Here is a 22,832-nt window from a genome sequence, read left to right as displayed (position 1 = left end):
TGAGTTTGAGCTAACTCCAGGAGATGGTGAAGGACAGGGAAGCCTGGTGTACTGCAGTCCATGGGGTTGCAAAGAGTCGGACATGACTTAGCAAATGAACAACAACAAACAACAACATAACATAGGAGAAAATCTAGATAACCTAGGATTCAGTGAAGACTTCCTAGGTACAATACCAAAGGTATGTACCATGAAAAAAACTTGATAAGATAGACTTCATTAAAATGAAGCTTTTCTGCTGTGTGAAAGATACTATTAAGAGAATAAAAGGAGAAGTTATGGGTTGATAGAAAATATGTATGAAAAATATAATTCTCTGTTAAAAAAAAAAGGACTATTATCTAAACCATACAAAGAACTTAAAAAAAAAAAAAAGACTGTTAAAATACAAGAACTCTTAAATCTCAATAGTAAGAATAACCTGATTTTTTTAAGTGGGGGAAGGGTTAAGCTCTATCTTATGCTCATTATTGCTGTAAAAATAGTCTACAAACTTGCAACTAGAAGACTAGTAAGTTCTAGAGATCTAATGCACTGCATTAGTGATTGTAGTCAACAATACTGTATCATGTACTTCAAAGTTGCTAGAAGAGTAGATCTTAAATGTCCCATCAAAAAAGAAATCATAATTATGTGACATGAGAGAGGTGTTGGCTAATCCTATGGTGGCAATCATATTGCAATACATAAAGGTATCAAACCAATAGGTTGCACAGCTTAAACTTATACAATGCTATGTGTCGATTATATCTCAATTTTTTAAACATAATACAGAATAAATAAGTTTATTTTAAAATTCTGTAATTTCAATTTTGAGACAGTTAAGAGGAGGATTTGTTTTAAATACATGTTTTTCACATTTTTGGAAACATTATAAAATGTTGTATTTTTCATACCCCACACCCTTTTATATCAGGACATTCCCCCTTGCTTCTTCCCCTCAGAAAATTCTGTAAGATTAAGGGTCATATAAGGGCTCTTCGCCCTGAAGCCCATGAGAGAAAAAGAACCCCATAAACCACAGAAAGAAATATCCATGGGGCACTCAGGTAGCCTAAAAGGTCTGACAACAGCAGGCCCTACCCTACGAACAAAGCAGGGACCCCCACGGGCACGCAGCCATCTCCTGCACTGCAGCTCTGCTCTCTTCTTTGATTGGTTTTAGCGGTGACGCCCCCTCTGAATGCCTCGCTCGGATTGGCCTACTTCTTGGATCAGACTGGACGGTGGCCAGAGGAGGACAAGAGAGTTCCGTACGGTCTGGAGGGACGATTTGGGTCACATCTGAGAAGGAGTTGCACATCAACAAGCGTCCAGGCTCCAGGGACATGGCGGCGGCCTCTGTGATGTCGGTGCTGCTGATGGCGACTGAGAGGAACCGGTGGCAGCGAGTCCAGAGCGTGCTGCTGCTGCTGCCTCCCAGGCAACGGTGGGTGGAAAGGCGGCTGTGTTCCTGCCCGGGGATGGGGGCTTGGGGTGTTGGCCCGCCTGAGCGGTGCGAGTTGCGGGGGTTCGGGAGGCTCGGTAGAATCTGCTTGTCAGCGGATTCTGCTTTCAGCCCCACCCGTGAGAAGTCCTCCTCCACCCAGCCCTCCCCTTTCTTCCCCTGCTCGAGATTCACTCTTCAACCTGCCCTTTGCCTTAGTTTCTCCCGTTAGCGGTGGGAGTGGGGGGAATGGAACTGGGCCTACCATCCTCCAGGCACCTCCTACCTATGGGGCCAAGAATAGGGTTGACAGATTTAGCGATAAAAATACAGGATGCTGGTTAAAATTTAAATTTCAGATAAACAACACAATTTTTATTATAAATGTCTGCGATATCAAATCAAATTAAAAATATAAAACAGTATTAGTTATTTGTCTGAAGCTTAACTGGGCGTCCTGTTTTTTATTTGGCAATCCTAAGCAAGAATACCATTTATAAAACCTCCTAACCATTTACAGCGTCCTTTCATAGCACTGCCTATATAGGGAGTATTATAATCCGTGTTCTAATGAAGCCCAAGATTATGCAACTAGAAAGTAATGGGGCCAGGACACTTTAAAAGCCATTTCAGTTCTGTCCTTCTCAGGTGTGCATTTCAAAGAAAGATTCCCCGGGAGCTCTATTAATTGTTAGAATGAACCTAACAAAAGCAAATTTATCTTTCAGGGGGCCTGGAAAGTTGTTTTATATTTAGGTTCTTTGCTGTGGCATTTACCTTATATTTAAGGGAAGAAACTGTATTAAATTGTCAAGGAATATTGACTTAGTGTGTGATGATGAAAGTATATTGTATATGTATTAAATCACAATGGCCTATCATTTGACTTTGATATCAGTGGATAAGGTTATATTCATGCAAGAGATCCATACATCATTGCATAGGTAATGATTAAGGCAGTGAAGGGTATTCTGGAATGAGACACACCTGGGTTCAAAACCTAGTTTCACACTTTGATGGCAGTAGGCAAGTTACCTAATCTTTCTGGGCCTCCATCTCCTCTTCTTTAAAGTAGAAATGATAATAATTGTATCCACTTCATAGGATTGTTGTATTAAATTCTTATCAAGTGCCTGGGGCATTGAAATTTATTAATTTTATCTATGATTAACCATTACACTTTAACTTTTAGTAAATGTGAATTTTTGGCATAAATTATTAGATAATAAGTATTTTAGTTTTAAGTTGAAAAAAGCCAAGTAATTAAGAATATTATGAATATTGTGAGTTTCATTGCAAAGAAACGTACTATTCAATAATAGTTAAAGCAGATATTTTAGACCATAATATACCAACTTTATCAAATCACAAATCTGTAAGCCAGGCTAATATAATAAAAATTTATATTTTAGTCTCAGAAATTGTTCCCCATGTATAATCTTACATGCTTTAATATTCATTGTGTTATAAACAGCAAGAAACATTAGCACTCTCCAAGGGAAAGAAAATGACTATAGGGTGAGAAATAAAGCCAAAAAATAGGTTTATGGTCAGTGGCTGTTTATGGTGAGGTAGACTTAGTATGTTTTAAAAACCAAATGTCAAGCTTTGTAGGAGTTTTATGTTTTTTTTTTATTTCCTTAGTGTTTACAGTGTTAACATAGTTCACTTACAAACTATTCTCTAAAATTCCTCTTGGGAACTTTTCCCAGTTTTTCTCCAGAAAAACCTTTCCACCACCTTGAAGAGAATGTAGAATTATGAAAATTAAAGGTCTAATCTTAGCAACTATTGACTGTTACCTAAGTAATAGTAAACAAGTCATTTAACATTTCTGAACCTTGGTTTATCTCTAAAATCATAACTACCAAAAACCTGTACTACCATCCCCAAGGTTTATAAATGCTACCAATTATTACTAGCTGTTGCCCACCAGAGAAAACTTCAACCAGGGGTGAATCCAACTATTTGTATTCTTTGTGCCTGCAGCAAGCCTCCTCAAAGGGCTACAAAAATTGCACACTGGATAGACTTGTAATAAATTCATGGTAGTCCACTTCACCTGGGCTTTCAACAGACCAAGAAATTAAAGCTTTCTTTCTTTTATAGTAGACAGAACCTATGCCCTTTTTGTTATTGTTGTTAAGTTTAAATGCAGTTTTGCAACATGAAAACTGCAGTCTCTGTAATTAGTTAGGAATCTTTGTCACTCGTGATACATGTTTTGCTTGCTATTTTCAAAGCTTATTGCTATGTTAGCTCTAAAATAAAGCTTTTCTTAACAAAGCTATAGGCTTTATTAACGTCAAGTCTGCCAATTAAAACACAATGGGAAAAAAACTCAAGGCTGTATAAGTTTCCTATTGGAAAGATACTTATTTTTGAAGTGAATGATAATCAGTGAATACATATCAGAACAATTTGCCATGGCTGTATAAATATAGAGCTTATTTCCCTACTTATGTGTCTTATACGTAACAGAATAATGTAGAAAATGTTTGTTTGGGTTCTTGAATTATTTAGCTGGTATGTGTAGAAAACTGAGGATCCCAATTTTGAAAGGACACAAAAATCTAAAATTAAAAATGAGATGCTTAAAAAGATTTTATCTTGAAGCAGTTTGATTTGTCTGCCTTGTAAGCTTGGAAGTGATTCTACATTGTGCTGCATAAAAACTGTTAGCAGACCAGAATTTTAAACTAAATATAAACAGTTTAACATTTAGCCATGTGCTTTGAAAGTCATGTGATGGAGGCTTTATTTGCAGAACATAATAATTTAAGCTTTTGACTTTTAGATCCAAAAGATACTTCTAGCACTTGGATACTACCTGGGAGCAACTTGTCATGCCTGCAGTGTATGGAACAAGTGTTCAAAATAAAATGCAAAAACTGTAAGCTGATGGAAGAGGCAGCACACAACATCCCTGGTACTCCAGGGAGAACATTTGATGTAGAAGATATCTTTGTAAGTGTTGGCATATTTTTCCTAGGGCATTTTTAAACCAGTGATATTTAGGTTATGGGAAGGAAAATAATTATCCTAATTGTTTAAGCCATTGCCAAGCATGAGTATCTAGAGATGATACTAAGACTTTTCTTTAATAGGCTTTATTTTTTAGAACAGTTTTAAGTTTACAGGAAAATTGGGATGAGCGTTCCCAGGTTCCTATATTGTTAACAACTTATATTAGTTTGGCACATTTGTTAAAATTAATGAACCAACATTGACACATTATTAATTAAAGTCCAGAATCTATTCAGGCTTCCTTAGTTTTCACCTAGTGTTCTTATTCTGTTCCAGGATCCTGTTCAGGATACCACATGACATTTAATTATGTCTCCTTAAGCTCTTCTTGCCTGTAACAGTTATTCAAATTCCTCTCCCTCCCCACCATTTTTTTTTTTAATGACCTTCACCATTTTGAGAAGCATTGGTCAGATAGTTAGTAGGATGCACTTGTAGTGGAATTTGTCTGACGTTTTCCTCAAGATTAGACTGTAGTTAGGGATCTTGAGGAGGAAGACCACAGAGGTAAAATACCATTTTCATTTCATTCTATCAAGTGTTTTTACTATTGATGTTGACCTTGATCATGTGGCTGAGAGAGTTTGTCAGATTCCTTCATGTAAACTTCTTCTTCCCTCCCCCCTCCTCTGTACTGTGGTCTCTGGAAGGAAGTCTCTATGCACAACTCACTCTTTAAGTAAAACTTTTTTTCACTTTCCCAAATGGACCAAGATGCTTATTTTGGATGAAGCTGATAAAAAATATTGAGCCAAAGGATTAAAGGTCAAATCCACAAGTTTTACCAGAAATCAAATTTAAGGACTCAGCTGTGCATGTGATTTTTTGCAGAGGGCAGGTTGGAATAACTGTTGCAATATAGCTGTGAAGTGCTATATTGCCCTTTCCCCTGCCAAAAGCAATTGTTTCCTACAATCTCTGTCTAGCTCAGTTCTGTAGTAAGACAGGGACGCTTGGTCTCAAACATTATTCCTCTAAGTGTTATTATGAAAACTGTTATAGTTGATATGTCATCATAATTAGTCATTGTCTCTTTTTTAAGGTTGTGTCCCTTTCTGCCTTAATGCCAATCAACATGCTGAAGTCCTCAAAAAGTTCCTGAGAGATCCATTTCAAATTCTAGTCAAGAAAGAACTGATCATTGAAAGGTATATATTATTGTATCTTATAATTTTGAAATAGAGTAATGTTTTTCTAATTAATGTACATAAAAATTATAGCCAGGATTTTTTTTTACCTCCTTATTTAAGCTCTGTGCTAAAATTGTAGTAACTAGTATCTGCAGTGTCTTAGTGCTTGTAATAAAGCTAACAAAGTAAACACAAGAAGAAAAACAACCATACCAGATAGTAGAAAAACTACAGGTAACTAACTCCAGAGTATTTTGTTCTAAAATTTGGCACAGTAATATCAGTATTTTGGCAGAATTAAAAGAATGAATTTCTAATGGGTTTCTTCCAATGGTAGGGCTAGAAGTAAGAAGTCAAATGGCTTTTTATTCTGACACTGATCTGAATTAACATTTTCCTCTCTGAAATACTGTAAGGAAGGAATTGTATGCTGTCTATGACATATGAGGGACCAGCCAGTACACAGGCTGTTCTTTTAAAGGACTCAAGACAAAGGGTAGACTGGATCTGAGAAAACGCATGTCAGGATTTCAGTCTCTTATGTGGCAGGAGCTGTTCTTCCCTGGTATTGCTCCTTAAGACACTGTTAATATCTCATTATTTCCTTAATAAACTGAAGCAGGATCCAATTACAACGTAGCTGAGAAGTGCTGCATTGTCTTTGCCCCCTGCTCAAAATAAGACTGCTTCCTTTCAAGTCCTGTCTGCCATGCCACTGTAGCACCCAGGGATGCATGGTTTCATACACATTTACCAGTTTAAACCCTGACTCAACAAATGACTCCTGAGAGTTAAGGCTTATTAATATTTTGCAGGTGCTGACAGAAAGAAAGAGGCATTACCAAGAGGGAACTCCTTGATAAGGTACAAACTACATTTTGATACTGACTTACTGGTATTTAATTTCATTATGTTATTTATCTACTAAAAGTTGATTGTGAGGGGAAGATTTTTCATTGTCTTTGTCAGCTCAAGCAATATAGGGAAATAAAGATTACTCCACAGACAGCGGTGTGATTTATAGGAAGTTCATTACAATTTTGTGTCCTGAAAGATTGTATAGAAGTTGCTTTTGAATTAGAATTTGAATATATTATCATATCTCAGGCTCATATTTTTATGTACAACTAATGTTGATGGTTTTGAACTATGATCTGCCCACTTCTTGTGAAAGCTGTATTCTCAGTTGAGTATTTGTCATCTTCACTGAATTATTTGCTTTTATTCTGGAAAAATAAATCATGTATTGTTTTTTCAAGTATGATGTTGTCAGCCAGACAACTTTGAAAATCAGATAAATGAATCAGGAAATGTGTTGATGAAAAGTGGTATTTAAATTGTCCTTAGAAAGATTTGTGGTTAATCAGAACACAGTGGGAAAACAATGTGAAATGTAGTTCAGATTTTGGACTTTATATAGTTTCTATTCAAGGTGTTGCAAAGAGTCAGGCACGACTGAGCGACTGAACTGAACTGAACTGATAGTTTATATTCAAAGGGAACATCACTAATGCTGTTAGATCTGGTTGTCTTTCTTAACTTACACACAAGTCTTTTTTTTTTGGTCATGTTTCTCATATCTTGTGCATTCTTGATGATTTCCTGAATAATTGAGATTTTTCTTGGCATTTTCTGGTAGCAATTTATGTTGACCCAGGCTTAGTTATAGTAGCTTTATCACTTAAATAAGTTGAATTATGTCATGCTACTTATATAAAAATAACTTTGTCAGAAAATATAGTAGTAGTTGGTAAGAATAGATGATGAGGTGATGCTCAGAAATGGTATTGACCTGATTTAGAACATAGACTCTTAAGTGCACCAGCATGTTGTTTGGATAAAGAGCAAGTCGGTGTTTTCCTATTTGTTTTCCTCTTGTCCTGGTTATTTGATATTTTAAGTTGTTCCAGCCAAGACATTTTTGACTGGGCCTATCATCTGTTTTAGTAGAGGGCTGTGGCGGTAATAGTGATACAGTGGTACAGTCAATAGTGTTACAGTGTATGAGGTGACCTGAGCAGAAATCAGTGATAAATATGGTGATAAATAAATAAATAAAAAATTACCATACACATTTTCTAGAGGTTCCCCAAACACAGAAAAATTTTAAGTCCTAAACCAAGTCTGTCCAGTAGAACTTTCTGTAGTGAGGGAAATGTTCCATATCCATGCTGCCCAACACAGTGGTGACAGGCCACAAGAATCTACTGAAATACGGTTAATGCAACTGGGGGTTACATTTTCTATTTTATTTAGTTTTAATTTAAATAACCACATGTAGCTAGTGGTTATTGCCTTGGACAGAATAGTCCTAAGCAATAGTTAACATTCCAGAATTTATATTTTCAATTTGTAGTTCCAAAAATGTGTCAAAAGGATCGCACACCTGTTCCTTTTCTTTTGTCTGGTATTTACATCTGTCCCAGGCTAACACCTGCTCTTGGCCCACTTTGGCACAGGCTTTAATTTCACTACCCCAAGCACAATTCTGTAGTCTGCTCTATAAGTAATAACACTCAGGCTGCCTGATAGAATCTGGTCTCGCAGCCAGACGAATCTTTTTGAACAACCACAAAAGTAATATTTTCTTTTTCTCTAGATTTTGTGATTAGCATCTAGTGCTCTGATTAGAAGCCCTCCAAGTATAATCTTGGCAAAGAAAGAGCCACTGGTGGTTAACAAGTAATTCATATCATTTGTACTTCATGTAATACTTGATAACTGATATTCTGGTGAATAATTTTTCTTTTGTTCAGAATTGGAAGCGGGAGTCAATTTGGGAGGAAAGCTGTGGCCATAAACATTGAAGAAGACAAGAAGAATCTTTATGACACTGAGACTTTCTACCACATTACGGTGGAGGAAATGCCAAAGACTGTGGCTGACCTAATTTAATCCCTGGAATGAAATGGTTATGAATGTAGTGCTTGCTATTGCTGAACAGGCAATCACATTGTGCATTGTGTTTCTTTTGAGGATAATATGTGAAGCTTGTCTCAGTGCTCACAACAGATTAAAAATACAGATTTTGATAACAAAGCAACTTCAGACATGATTTCATGTGAGGGTAGTCATTGGCTTTATCTTCTTATTTCCTAGTTCTCTACACATGGTTGTATTGAGCATTTGCCATCATTTAATAATATGGCCTGAAAGATATAAAAGCAGCTATTTATAAAGTTTGTCTGCCTTTATTGTATTAGTCACTAACTGAATAGAGCTAACTTTAAAATGATTTTTTAAGAAAATACTTATATTTATTTTGTTTGGTATCATTTTTTCCAGTAAGGCATTTTATTAGCAGTTAGTTGAATGTTTATTGAATGTTCAATAAATTACAGTGAAGTATTTTTTCTCTAAAGTTGTTTGGTCCTTATTTTTTAAAGATTTGTACTTCTTGCCATAATCCATATTTTCAAAGGAAAAAGATAAAACAGCAGTCTATAGTAATATTTTATTCTAGTTATAAAATTATACACAAAGGATACAATGAACATGGCTTTTCATAAAAGGGTTTAATAGTTCCAAGTTAGCTGCTGCTTGGCAGGAGGATGAAGATTGATCAATTGCAGATTTCACCAGTACCGTCTACTAAACATTATCTGTTTCTTCAAGAAGAAAGAAGCAAAAATGTAAGATTCCTCCCTCCTCTGGTGTGGCAGACATTTCCTGGTACACATCATGTAACTGCTCAACAACAAGGTTTTTGTTAATAAACTAATTAATCAATAGATTTCTTTTCCCATAACAACAACCTGGAGTTGCTATTTGTTGTTGTTGTTTAGTTACTAAGTTGTGTCCTCCTCTTTTGTGCCTCCATAGACTGTAGCCTCCCCAGGCTCCTCTGTCCATGGGATTCTCCAGGCAAGAATACTGAAGTGGGTTGCCATTTCTTTTTCCAGGGGATCTTCCTGATGCAGGGGCCAAACCCAAGGCTCCTGCATTGGCAGGCAGATTCTTTACCACTGAGCCACCTGGGAAGCCCTGTGTTGATATAATTATTGACTTTACCAAAAGACCTGCAGAGCCCTATTTAATCCTGGATTTTATTCAGGATCAAAGGCAACCATCATCTCCAGCTAAAGACATGTTTGATTAGTTTTGTGAATTCAATAGCTTCCTCTTGACACTTCTGCCTCTCACTTACTTCCTCCTACTTATGTGGCCCTCTGCTATCCTCTTGTCATTCTTCCTGTGTGCTCCTCCGAGTATTAGACTGACCTCTCCCTGGATATCAGTCTGAGGACTCTGGCACTTCAATATGTTCAAAAGCAAACTTAACCATCTTGTTCCAGTAATGTTTACCTCGTTACCTTGTACCTCCTTCTCTTATCTGGGCTTCCCTGGTGGCTCAGACAGTAAAGAATCTGCCTGAAATGCGGGAGACCTGGTTTCAATCCCTAGGTTGGGAAGATCCCCCGGAGGCGGGCATGGCAACCTACTCTAATATTCTTGCCTGGAGAATCCCCATGGACAGAGGAGCCTGGTGGGCTACAGTCCTTGAGGTCACAAAGGGTAAGACATGACTGAGTGACTAAGCACAGCACAACAAATTTGGAGACCATTTGGTAATGGTTTCCAAGTTTGTCTCCCTGCCCTCGGTCTTAACTTTATCCAATCCACGTACTGCTTGGCCTCTAGGGTGAGCTCATAAATATTTAAATTAGTAAGTAGCTTTCCTTTCTACCTGGGATAAAGTCCAAAGTCAATAGCTTTCCTACCTTTGGTTTTGCATCTAAAAGTTATCACCAAACCCAAAGTCAGCAAAATTTTTTCCTGTGTTATTTTCTAGGTGTTTTATAGTTTTATGTTTAATATTTAGTTCTGTAAATCCATTTTTAGTTAATTTTTCTGAAAATATAAGGTCTAGGTTTATTTCTTTCCATGTGATATAAAATTGTTTCAGCACCATTTTTAGAAAAGACTGTCTTTTCTCCATTGCATTTCCTTTGCACCTTTGTCAAAGATTGGATCAATATAATTGACTATATTTATGTAGGTCTATTCTGGGATCTTTTAAGGGAAACTTTTTCACCTCTACTGTCAAAATTCTACTCACAATACTTCACTTCTAGGCACTTTCAAGAAATCAGATGTTGTTTTTTTTCCAGTATCCATAAATGATTTCACATCTGATTCTTCATATGCCTGCCTTAATCTGTTGGGACTCCTATAACAAAACACTACAGACATATTGAAAAAAAAACAAAACAAATGTATTGATCACAGTTCTGGAGGCTGGAAGTCTGAGATCAGGGTGCCAGCATGGTCAAGTGAGGACCCCATTCCTGGTCGAAGACTTCTCATTGTATCCTCACATAGTAGAAGGGGAAAGAGAGCTCTCTTGGGCCCCTTCTATAAGGGCACTAATCCCATTCATGAGGGTTCCACCCTCAGGACCTAATCACCTCCCAAAGGCCCCAGCTTAGTAGTCCTTAGTAGTCCTTAGTAGTCCTTAGTAGTCCTTAGTCCTATACCATCACATTTGGTATAGGACTTCAACATATGAATTTGGGGAAGATACAAACATTCAAATCATAGCAAAGCCCAATCCCAAATCCTTTTCCATCTATTGTGGAGAATGGTCTGTTTTGGTTATTAAGTTTCCTAATCCAATTGTAATTGTCCTTCCATCTGTCATTTAAAGTAACACAATCCTCTAGCCTTCTTTTAAAGTGATGTTTACATCATGCCAGCTTTGGTATGGTCGTCGTTCTCATGATCATTATCTGAACTCTTGGCAAATACTGTCAAAATAGTCATAGTGTTGAAATTAAACTAGTACTATCTCAACACAAAGCACAACAGTCAATCTACAGTCCAAGTGAAAGACAACCACTAACACTGACACTCAAAATACACTTAAGTTGTACACTTCGGGTGCATCACTTAGAATAATACACAAGTAGATAATTGATTATTGCAAACTGCAAATCATGACTGTCAACATCAGCATACAAGAACAACAACGGCAGGAAAGCAACCCCAACTCTGGAAGACAGATCATCTATGCCATATCTATTTGATGCTAAAAATAGTGTAACTTTCAGCTATTTGGGCAGCTGCCACAAGGATTTATATTTCCCCCCCCCAACCTTCAGCATTTATTGCCTAAAACTGGGACTATTTGTGTACTGGTTTCCAGAGATGCAGGACTTTCAGTGCTAATGCAACAGTTCTGGGCAAATCAGAACAGTTGGTCATTCTCCTCAGTTCAATGTAGTTGCAGTTCTAAACCAAACCTTCCCATCTACAGCAACTTCAATTGTTTGGCCACTGTTTGCATAAACCATAACAATGCCATTGACAGTGTTGATGTAATGAAGGGAAGATCTAGGAAAGGTAAACTCTTTTATAGTACTCAGCTTCTCTTTCATGACAAAAGAACACCCAATTCTTCTAAGGTGAATATAGTCACCAGGCAGCCTTTCCCAACCCAAAGCAAAAGCCTCCTCCTCTCATGTGTTGTATGTTGATTTGACACGATTTCAAACCCACTTGTCTATGACCTACATTGTTTTAACCCACTTGTTTATGACAAAGACAAACAAACAAAAAATAAGTTGCTTTTAAATGTAAAGTTTCCACATTAAGAATGAAATCAACTGTGTCAGGGTGTCATCATCTCATCTGTGGGTTAAGGAGCACACAGAGATCAGCTGGATAGGGGCTGAGTTCAGTTCAGTTCAGTTCAGTTCAGTCTCAGTCATGTCCAAATCTTTGCGATCCCATGGACTGCAGCACACCAGCCTTCCCTGTCCATCACCAACTCCTGAAGCTTACTCAAGCTCATGTCCATCGAGTCAGTGATATGATCCAACCATCTCATCCTCTGTCGTCCCCTTCTCCTCCCGCCTTTAATATTTCCCAGCATTAGGGTCTTTTCAAATAAGTCAGTTCTTCCCATCAGGTGCCCAAAGCATTGGAGTTTCAGCATCAGCATCAGTCCTTCCAATGAATATTCAGGACTGATTTCCTTTAGGATGGACTGGTTAGATCTCCTTGCAGTCAAAGGACTCTCAAGAGTCTTCTCCAACACCGCAGTTCAAAAGCATCAATTCTTTGGCACTCAGCTTTCTTCGTAGTCCAACTTTCACATCCATACATGACCACTGGAAAAGCCACAGCCTTGACTACACGGACCTTTATTGGCAAAGTAATGTTGGAAATAGATGGGGAAACAGTGGAAACAGTGTCAGACTTTATTTTTCTGGGCTCCAAAATCACTGCAGATGGTGACTGCAGCCATGAAATTAAAAGACGCTTACTCCTCAGAGGGAAAGTTATGACCAACCTAGATAGCATATTCAAAAGCAGAGACATTACTTTGCCAACAAAGGTTCGTCTAGTCAAGGCTATGGTTTTTCCAGTGGTCATGTATGGATGTGAGAGTTGGACTGTGAAGAAGGCTGAGCGCTGAAGAACTGATGCTTTTGAAGTGTGGTATTGGAGAAGACTCTTGAGAGTCTCTTGGACTGCAAGGAGATCCAACCAGTCCATTCTGAAGATCAGCCCTGGGATTTCTTTGGAAGGAATGATGCTAAAGCTGAAAATCCAGTACTTTGGCCACTTCATGTGAAGAGTTGACTCATTGGAAAAGACTCTGATGCTGGGAGGGATTGGGGGCAGGAGGAGAAGGGGACGACAGAGGATGAGAGGGCTGGATGGCATCACTGACTCGAAGGACATGAGTCTCAGTGAACACCGGGAGTTGGTGTTGGACAGGGAGGCCTGGCGTGCTGCGATTCATGGGGTCTCAAAGAGTCGGACACGACTGAGTGAGCTGATCTGATCTAGGTTGGTCATAGCTTTTCTTCCAAGGAGCAAGCATCTTTTAATTTCATGGCTGCAGTCACCATCTGCAGTGATTTTGGAGCCCAAAAAAATAGTCTGTCACTGTTTCCATTATTTCCCCATCTATTTGCCATGAAGTGATGGGGCCAGATGCCATGAGCTTCGTTTTCTGAATGTTGAGTTTTAAGCCAACTTTTTCACTCTCCTCTTTCACTTTCATCAAGAAGCTTTTTAGTTCCTCTTCACTTTCTGCCATAAGGGTGGTGTCATCTGCATATCTGAGGTTATTGATATTTCTCCTGGAAATCTTGATTCCAGCTTGTGCTTCTTCCAGTCCAGTGTTTCTCATGATGTACTCTGCATAGAAGTTAAATAAGCAGGGTGACAATATACAGCCTTGACGTACTCCTTTCCCGATTTGGAACCAGTCTGTTCCATGCCCAGTTCTAACTGTTGCTTCCTGACCTGCATACAGATTTCTCAGGAGACAGGTTGGGTAGTCTGGTATTCCCATCTCTTTAAGAATTTTCCGTAGTTTGTTGTGATCCACAGAGTCAAAGTCTTTGGTGTAGTCAATAAAGCAGAAGTAGGTGTTTTTCTGGAACTCTTGTGCTTTTTCGATGATCCAAGAGATGGCAATTTGATCTCTGGTTCCTCTGCCTTTTCTAAATCCAGCTTGAACATCTGGAAGTTCATGGTTCAAGTACTGCTGAAGGCTGGCTTGGAGAATTTTGAACATTACTTTGCTAGCGTGTGAGATGAGTGCAATTGTGCAGCAGTTTGAACATTCTTCGGTATTGCCTTTCAGCAGAGGGGCTGAACTGAGGGGTTATTAGCATAAACACATGAAGAAGCAACTAAGATGAGAGGACATTTGTACTATTAATACCCAGATTGTGTCTGGAAAATCTGAAAGTTCTGATCTAGGCAAAGCTAACCTTTACTGATCCAGCTCTCTGAAGACTGTCGACAAAAAATTAGCTAAGAGTTGATCTAAAAAGCAATAGAAAATTTTATCTAAGATGACTTGAGGACACAGTCTTTCATAAACCTCTAAGAACTGACTTGTTTTACCTGTTGGAAGTGAAAGCACAGTTGCACACTTTTCAACACAAAGGGTTTTTTATTTTATTTTTTAATCAAAGTAGCAAATTGACAGTTTACATATTCCAGATCTGCACATACAAGGGGAATAGTAAGTGATTGTGACCCCTTACAGAATTTTTTAAAAAAGGAATATTTTCTCCTAAGGAGTTACCTTGCTGGCACCAGGAGGAAATTGCTCTTTTTGGTAAAGCAGGCATTCTTGTGTCTTCTAAGGAGATCTGGTTAATGTACAATGCAGTTGCCAACGCACATGAAAAGGAAGGAGCTAGTAGCAGAAAAAGGCTGGGAGAGAATTTTATGTTCAAATTGTTTTTTCTTGTCCTGGCTTAAAATAATTTTATTTCATCAAGACCTTGGGGTCTTGACTCCTGAGGTGGTAAAGGCCACTCTTAACTGTAGTGGCGAAAGCCTGAAGTGCCCAGTCAAGATCATCTTGCCTCTAATACTCCCGCCCTCTTTCTCTGCAACCTGCTACGGCAACTTGGGACTTTTCACTTTAGGTTCGCAGGTAGCTGGGCCTCAGGTCTTAATTGGTTAAGCCCACTCTCCTGAGAACTAACCGCAGAGAAAAGGTATACCTCAACTGAATTTGGATTCCGTCATCCCACTTTGCCTGAAACAATAGTGTAACTAATCTTTCATTTGTTAGGAGTGTTTCTTTCTTTATTGGCTTATTAAGAGTTGTTATCCTATATGCCATTGTCTGGTGAAATTATAAATCCTGTGGTGAGCGTGTGTTAATTAAATTACTGATTAAGACAGTATCAGTCTCTGAGTATAATTTGCCACCCCATGGTGGCACCATGATCTGAATTCACTTGTTACAACTAAATGACATTTCCCCAGGGCAGGCTTTGCTGCTGGAAACCACCAACAGGCAATCAAGGCCCACACTTCCTGTTCACATGGTCCTAAAGCTTCTCTAGGGTTCATCCTCTAGCTTCCTATTCAAACTGCAGGGGAGGGAACTGGAGGGAGGCCTACAGGTCTGTCTGACCCGGAAAAAGAAAATGCTGAGCTTACAGGAAACAAAGAGATCCCAACAATGAGTGTGAGCTCAGCGACTCTCCGCAAGAGAATGCTGTGGGAGCAGCTTCCTTTGCGCCCGAGGTGCGGCTAGATGACCAATCAGCAGGTTGGAAACTCTAGGGCTACCTGATTTAGAGCTACCTGGTTATCATGTGACCTCAGGCACCCCTCCCTACATGCTGATTTAGTGGTTTAATCTGCAAATTGGGGATGAATATCAAGGTACTGTTACTGAGGGGGTATAAAAATTACATGTGACTTCAGAGCCTGGTGAAAATAGAAAACAGGAAAGAAAATAGGAGAGAATAGATGAAAATATGCAAATATCTGGAACATAACTTGGGTTTATCTGTGTTTGGACTGGAAACAGATTTATATCCTCTTTTTAAATAGGGGACAGTCATCAGAAGGATAAAGAAGAGGAGAGTAAAGGACTTTGGGGAAACAGCTGGTAGACCCCACCCCAAGTCTGGGAACCTCACAACTGTTCAAAAATATACAAGGGAGTCCTTTAACCTTTTCTGGACAAAAGTAGTTTACCTACAGTCACCTCATTTATTCTACCTCACCCCTGCTGATAACTCATTTCTTTGTTGAGTCTATGTTTGTGATCATAATATATAGGCAGAACCAACTATGTTGGTCGAAATTGTAATTAAGATGACAAAGACTGACTGCATTTTAGTTTATAGTTAAACTATGGCAATTTCCAGTATTTCAATTCATCCTGTGAGTATTTGAGTACTTTCTGTGTAAGTGCTTATACTAGACACAAAGGAAAATAACAAACTAATAGTGGTCACCCTCAAATATTGGAAACAAGTAATCGGAGTCAAGACAAAATCACAGGAAAAAACCCAACACATCCCTGTAAGGTACAGGTGGGTCAGGGTTAACTTGGGCTCCACCAATGGCAGGCCCAGTAGGGGTATCCTGAGGATCAGAACTCAGAGAGGGTTGAATGAATCATAGAATTTCAGAAGTGCTTGAGGATCAACAGGACTTAGTCTCCGAAGGAGGAGCAATCTTTTGTTTCAGGTGTCAAAGATAAAGCCAGGTTTTAAAGCGGTGGACACAGGTTTTATTCAGTAACAATAACAACAAAAGGGATGAGCTGAGCTCCACCTTGATTTGTGCAGAGGTGACAGGGTGCTTTTAAAGAGAGAATGAGGGAGCGGGAGGGGCAGTGGGTGGGGGTTCAAGTAGTCAGGGAAGTGAACTGGAATACAAAATGTGGGTAAGAGTGGATGGGTATCAGTGTGATTAGGCCAGCTGTGTCTGACCACTGCAATCTTAGAATTAGGAGTCTGTCTTTCCTGATGATTCCACATCTAGAGGAATGGCTTTCAGGTGCTTGAGAAACACAATTCTCAAATAAAACTAATTTTTGCTCAATTAAAACTAAAATTAAAACTCAAACTTTCCTTTGCTCAAATAAAACTCCTTTCTATTCCTATTATAGATTGCTGATTATTCCTGTTGACAAAGCATTACTAACAAAAGTGAGAAAACTTGTTTCCTGAGCCAGGAGTGAGGAGGGAACAGGCTAGCTTTTAGGCTGTGTTGACAGAGGTGTTGGAAAGACAGCAGGTGGTCTGAGTCTGGAGGCAGACAGCACTGGAGGTCGGGTGGACACCCTGATGGTAAAGACGATGGCGGCTATGAACCCAGGTGAACTCTGGAGGAGGGAGAGCTGAGCAAAGGCCTGGAGGAACAGTCAATTCAGAAGAGGGACAAGTCAAAACAAGAGGAACTATTTTAAAGGGCTGGTTCATCAGAAAGTTAAGATGGGGAAACAAAGATCGAGAGAGACAGTCAGAAGGCAGGGCAGACAAGGCCTGTCATGGAGCTCAAGTGGGAAGATAGACCTGGAGCAGTGAGCGCTGTGCTGGGAGCCCGGGGGGCTCTCAAGGCTGGGCATGGGTGGGGCTGGGGAAGGCGTCTTCCAGGAAAAGCAACAGCACTAAATCTCGACCAGAGTAATGGTAACTAGAGAAAGCCAGTGGGTTTGAATTCAAAAACATCTATTTGTTTTTTGTTTCTAATTAAGAAACACCTATTTGTTTCTTAACCACTATTTTAGACCACCATTGTAATACATTAACAACATCTAATCTTAGAGAAACATCTACATCCTACCTAGAAGACATGTGACACTCAGAAGTCCAAGGAACCCTTGTTTTATGGTGGAGAAGCCAGTTTGTTTACATTCCCTCCCATACACTGAAGACAACTTACGAGCAGGAAAAGTCATTTATGTGGCTTCACTTAGAACTGCATTTCTTCTGAAATTTCAAAGTCCAGTCCACTCCCTCTTCAACCACAACCTCTAAACATTCATGTGGAATCCTCTGCCCACCCTCTACCTGCCCCCTAACACCCCTGGTCCATCCAGCCATCTCCTGACTTTTCTTCTACCCACCTCCTTGTCTCAGATGCAGGGTCACCTGTCACCTTTGCCCTCTTCTGCCTCATTCCTATCCTTCCACCCCAGCAACCCCAGACCTTGGGTCGTTTCCGTCTTCTCTACACACCCTTCTGGGCTGCTGGAGAAACATAACACATAAGGCAGAGAGCACCACCACACAGGGCGACATCCAGCTGTGGACAGAATGCTCAGTGCTGTATGACTGTCCTCCATTCATTCTAATCTAAATAATATTTTAAAGCAGCACTTTTTAAAAAAATCAGAAACAACGCAAAAAATCCATGGTGAACTGCAGGGAGCTGCCCGTGAGAACGGGGTCCTTTGTCCAAAGGATACAGCTCTGGGAGCTGCCTCAGTCCTTGAGGGTTTGCTTGCAAACATAGCTCTCTGTCCCGCCACCCCAGAGATTAGGCGCTTATTTACTGCAGACACCTGGAGTTCTGTGCAAACTTCTCATGCACAGAAAAATGTTATCTGGTATAAGAAATAATAACAGGGTGCCATTCCCATGCTCTCAAGATTTCTTGTGACTGTAAGATGTATAGGTCAACCAAAAAAATGTTAACTGTCTTGTCTTTCTCACGCTCTTCTGTATAAATATAAGATGCTGAATAAAGTCGGTGTCAGACTGCGTCCCTTCGTGGAGACGTGTCTGAACCTCTCAACCCCATCTTTGTTGTAGTCTCTTGCTCTAGTTTTCTTTCTCAGCCGCGCCGTGCACGTTCTCGGGACCTGATTGACTTTGCCGGCTGGCACCGGCAGGTGGCGCCCGAACAGGGACTCGAGAATCAGAGCGTGACAACGGCCGCTGCCTGCCAAGATTGAGGTGAATAACAAGGAATTCCTAATTAATTAAAGGACAGAGAGTGTTATTGTCGAGAGTAATAAATCATGGGACAAGGCAATAGCCGCCAGTTATTTGTACATATGTTGAAAACTATGTTAAAAGGTAGGGGAACTCATGTAAATAAGTTACAGCTAGAGAAGTTTTTACTTTTTATAGAAGAGGTTTGTCCTTGGTTTCCAGAGGAAGGAACAGTTAGTCTGGAAACTTGGAAAAAAGTAGGAAAAAATTACAGACATATTATTCCTTACATGGTCCCAATCGTGTTCCTGTGGATGCTTTTTCTTTGTAGACTCTCATAAGAGACTGTCAGGATCCTGAACATGAGGGACATAAAATTCAAATGGCTCTCCGGGATTCCTCAGAACCCAAAGTTGCAGAGCCTTCTGCCCCTCCGCCTGAGCCGCTTTATGCCGTGCCTGAGGGAACAGCTTGTAAGGCTGGAGGGACTGATGATGTGTTAAGCTCTGATAAACAGGAAGAGTTAAATGAACAAGCGGCTCAGTACCATAGAGAGGATATGCCTTGGGAGATGATGGTTAGCATGCAACCCCCTTGGGAAAAGGGGAATTAAAACATTCAGGGCTTTCTGAAGAACAGCTAGAAAATTTAATTCAAAAGATTGTTATAGCAGTAAAAAAAGATGCACAGGGAGACTCCCACTCCAGCCAGCCTGTGCCTCCAGCATATCCTCCCTCGGTTCTTGCTGGGTTTGATCCACCTCCACCTTTCATAAAACCGCGAGAGCTTATATCTATCCCTGCTTCTTTGCCCGGTGAAAACATAAAAATTAAAAGTGAGATATTATTATCTCCTCTTCAACAAGCAATTAAGCAAGCTAATAAAGAAGGAACACATATTCCCGGGTTTTCAGGAATCTATCCAGTGTTTGAAAATGCTCAACAGCAGAGGTATTATGAACCACTGCCTTTTAAGCAACTAAAAGAGTTAAAAGTGGCTTGTGCACAATACGGCCCAACTGGGCTATTTACTCAGGCTATTATAGAGGCTTTAGGAAATCAAAATCTGCCACCTAATGATTGGAAACAGGTTGCTCGAGCTTGTTTATCTTGAAGAGATTATTTACTATGGAAATCTGAGTTTGCTGAGCAGTGTGGGATCACAGCCGATATCAATCGGCAACAGAGACTGAACACCACTTATGAAATGATGGTGGGAGAGGGAGATTATCGAGACACTAATAATCAACTTAATTATTTGCCTGGAGCCTACCCTCAGATTAGTGCTGCGGCTCTGCGAGCATGGAAAAAACTTCCAAATTCTGATAAAAAGACTGAAGATTTATCTAAAATTTGCCAGGGGCCAGATGAACCATATCAAGATTTTGTTGCCCGCCTACTTGAGACAATTAGTAAAATGATAGGAGATGAACAGGCAGAAATGGTGTTGGCTAAATTGGGTTATTGCCTTAGCTGGTTTTAGTAGACGGCTTGATAATCATTATCCCTCAAATAAAATTTTGCAACTTGCTCACTATCACCAATTTCTCTTCCCAAAAATCGTTGTTTCTCAGCCCCTTGCTGACGCCCTAACTGTGTTTACTGATAGCTCTTCTAATGGAATAGCTAGTTTGATTATTCAAGACAATACTGCCGCCTGGCGTACTAATTATAAGTCTGCTCAAGAAGTAAAACTGCCGTTTTTCAGGCTCTATTACAAATTTCTGCTCCATTTAATTTATATTCTGACAGTCAATATATCATAAGAGCCGTAAACACTATTGAGACTGTTCCATTTATTGGTACCCTGAATTCTACTATCCAGACTCTTTTTCATGATATACGACATTTAATTTGCTCCAGAGTTAATAAATGCTATTTCGGTCATATTCGTGCTCACTCTGGGCTTCCTGGACCTTTAGCACGAGGCAATGCTTTGGCTGACGAAGCTACACGTATGATATTTCCTTCATTGAAACAAATGACAAAAACTTCTCACAGCTTACACCATCAAAACAGTAATAGCTTAAGACTTCAATTTGACATTACTCGAGAAGCTGCCAGACAGATTGTTAAACAATGTCAAACATGTCCTCAATTTTTTAGTGTCCCCCATTACAGAGTTAATCCTTGAAGATTGTTGCCAAATGATATATGGCAAATGGATGTTACCCATATTCCTGAATTTGGTAAACAAAAATTTGTTCATGTTACTATTGACACCTTCTCCGGCTTTTTACATGCCTCTCTACAATCCGGAGAAGCTAGCAAACATTGTATAGCTCATTGCATTAAATGTTTTGCTGTTATGAGAACCCCTAAGACCATAAAAACAGACAATGGTCCAGGATACACTGGAAAAAATTTTCAACTATTTTGTACACAATTGTCTATCTCACATAAAATAGGTATCCCTTATAATCCTCAAGGTCAAGAAATCATTGAACATACACATCAAACTCTCAAACATCAATTGCAATAACTACAGAAGGGGAAATTGTATCCCAATACCCCCTCCAACTCTCTAAACCATGCTTTATTTGTTCTAAATTTTTTACAAGTGGATATATGTGGCCGTTCAGCAGCACAGTGATTTTGGAACTTTGATGCGCAAACAATAAGACCTAAAGTCTTTTGGAAAGACCCACTTGTGGGAAAATGGTATGGACCAGATCCTGTACTAATTTGGGGACGAGGGCATGTTTGTGTTTTCCCACAGGATGCTGAAGCACCGCGCTGGCTGCCGGAAAGGTTGGTACGCATGGCGGAGAGGATGTCTAGTAAACCAGATGAGGAGATTGACAATTCAAGAACATGATGAATTACCATCTCAACAGCAACTCCAGACATTGATGCGAGAGGCACAGAATCGTGTTGCTGTGCAGGGCAATCCGATATCGCCTTTAAGCTTCCTAATAACCTTATTAATTATCTTGAATCAGATTAACACTGCACACTCTGAAGAATATTCAAGTGCTTACTGGGCTTATTTTCCCGACCCTCCCCTTCTCCAACCAGTGGGCTGGGAGGGTCGGTCTATTTCCAAATACACTAATGATACTGTAGCTTTGGGTGGTTTTTCAGATAAACATATTATTCCTAATCAAGTTAATTTCTCTTATCATGGAGTGTTTGATCACTTACCTATTTGTCTGTCTAGATATTTTAATTCAACAGGATGTCTTTTTGTTGGGGAGTCAGGATATGCTGATTATGACAATGGTTGGAGCCTGTATATTCCTGGAGTAACGAAAGAATCTGGAACTCCTCAACATCATAATGGAACTGGTCCTTTAGATATCCCTTTCTGCGACTTTGGAACAAGGGGAAGAGTCACTGCTACACCATGGAAACTGTGTCGAGATGGAACTGCTATGGTTTATCCTGAAACCCTGGAGCTCATGATAATAGAAACTTTGCATCCCATATTTGGAACTTGGGCAGCTCTAAAGTGTTCCAAACAGAAATCTGAAACTAGCCGCCGCCCTTGGATGTGAGGGTTCCTACCTTCAGGTGGGATCGAAAGTGAGACACGGTTATTTATGGAATCTCACCATGAGGTACCCTCGTGCATGTGTGCCTCACCCTTATGCTTTACTAGTAGGATCTGTAAAAATACAACCTGGGTTACGAAATTATAATGTAACTTGTAACAATTGTACCTTAACTAACTGCGTCAGGGGAATTACTAATCAAACTAGGGTTCTAGTCTTAAGACAGCCTGCTTTTGTTATGGTTCCTGTAAAGATTAATGGGTCTTGGTATGATGAAAGAGGACTTGAACTTTGGAGGGAAGTAGAGGGTGCTTTAATGCGTTATCGCAGGGGAATAGGGTTAATAATTCTGGGCTTTGTAGCCTTGGTGACCCTTATTGCTTCCTCGATTACTGCAGCCCTGTCCCTGGCACAAGCAGTGCAAACTGCAACTTTTGTTAATAATCTGGCACAAAATGTATCTGTTGCCCTGGGGACTCAAGAAGATATTTACAAAAAGCTAGAGGATGGATTGAATGCCCTTTATGATGTTGTAAAATTTTTAGGTGAAGAGGTTCAAAGTATAAAGTTGAGATTATGGGTACAATGTCATG

General features: G+C 39.6%; 1 long non-coding RNA gene and 3 other non-coding genes across 5 annotated transcripts; all 4 read left to right on the top strand.

The window, feature by feature from the left end:
* Nucleotides 1-1,066: 1,066 nt before the first annotated feature.
* LOC106701538 (uncharacterized) lies at nucleotides 1,067-8,944 on the top strand. Of its 2 annotated transcripts, XR_011464588.1 has the most exons (5): nucleotides 1,067-1,429; nucleotides 4,224-4,393; nucleotides 5,496-5,601; nucleotides 6,399-6,447; nucleotides 8,340-8,944. It is a non-coding gene; the product is annotated as an uncharacterized lncRNA (long non-coding RNA). The 2 variants fall into 2 exon arrangements; XR_001351934.2 differs by lacking the exon at nucleotides 4,224-4,393 and having other exon boundaries at nucleotides 1,203-1,429.
* On the top strand, nucleotides 5,290-5,420 carry LOC138989467 (small nucleolar RNA SNORA63). The gene has a single exon (XR_011465770.1). It is a non-coding gene; the product is annotated as a small nucleolar RNA SNORA63 (small nucleolar RNA).
* On the top strand, nucleotides 5,689-5,863 carry LOC138989526 (small nucleolar RNA SNORA81). Its single transcript, XR_011465819.1, has one exon. It is a non-coding gene; the product is annotated as a small nucleolar RNA SNORA81 (small nucleolar RNA).
* LOC138989463 (small nucleolar RNA SNORA63) lies at nucleotides 6,200-6,331 on the top strand. Its single transcript, XR_011465769.1, has one exon. It is a non-coding gene; the product is annotated as a small nucleolar RNA SNORA63 (small nucleolar RNA).
* Nucleotides 8,945-22,832: the final 13,888 nt, after the last annotated feature.

The sequence above is a fragment of the Bos mutus genome, chromosome 1 (genome assembly GCF_027580195.1).
Source record: "Bos mutus isolate GX-2022 chromosome 1, NWIPB_WYAK_1.1, whole genome shotgun sequence".
Lineage (NCBI taxonomy): Eukaryota > Metazoa > Chordata > Mammalia > Artiodactyla > Bovidae > Bos > Bos mutus.
This window is presented reverse-complemented; position numbering and strand designations above follow the sequence as displayed.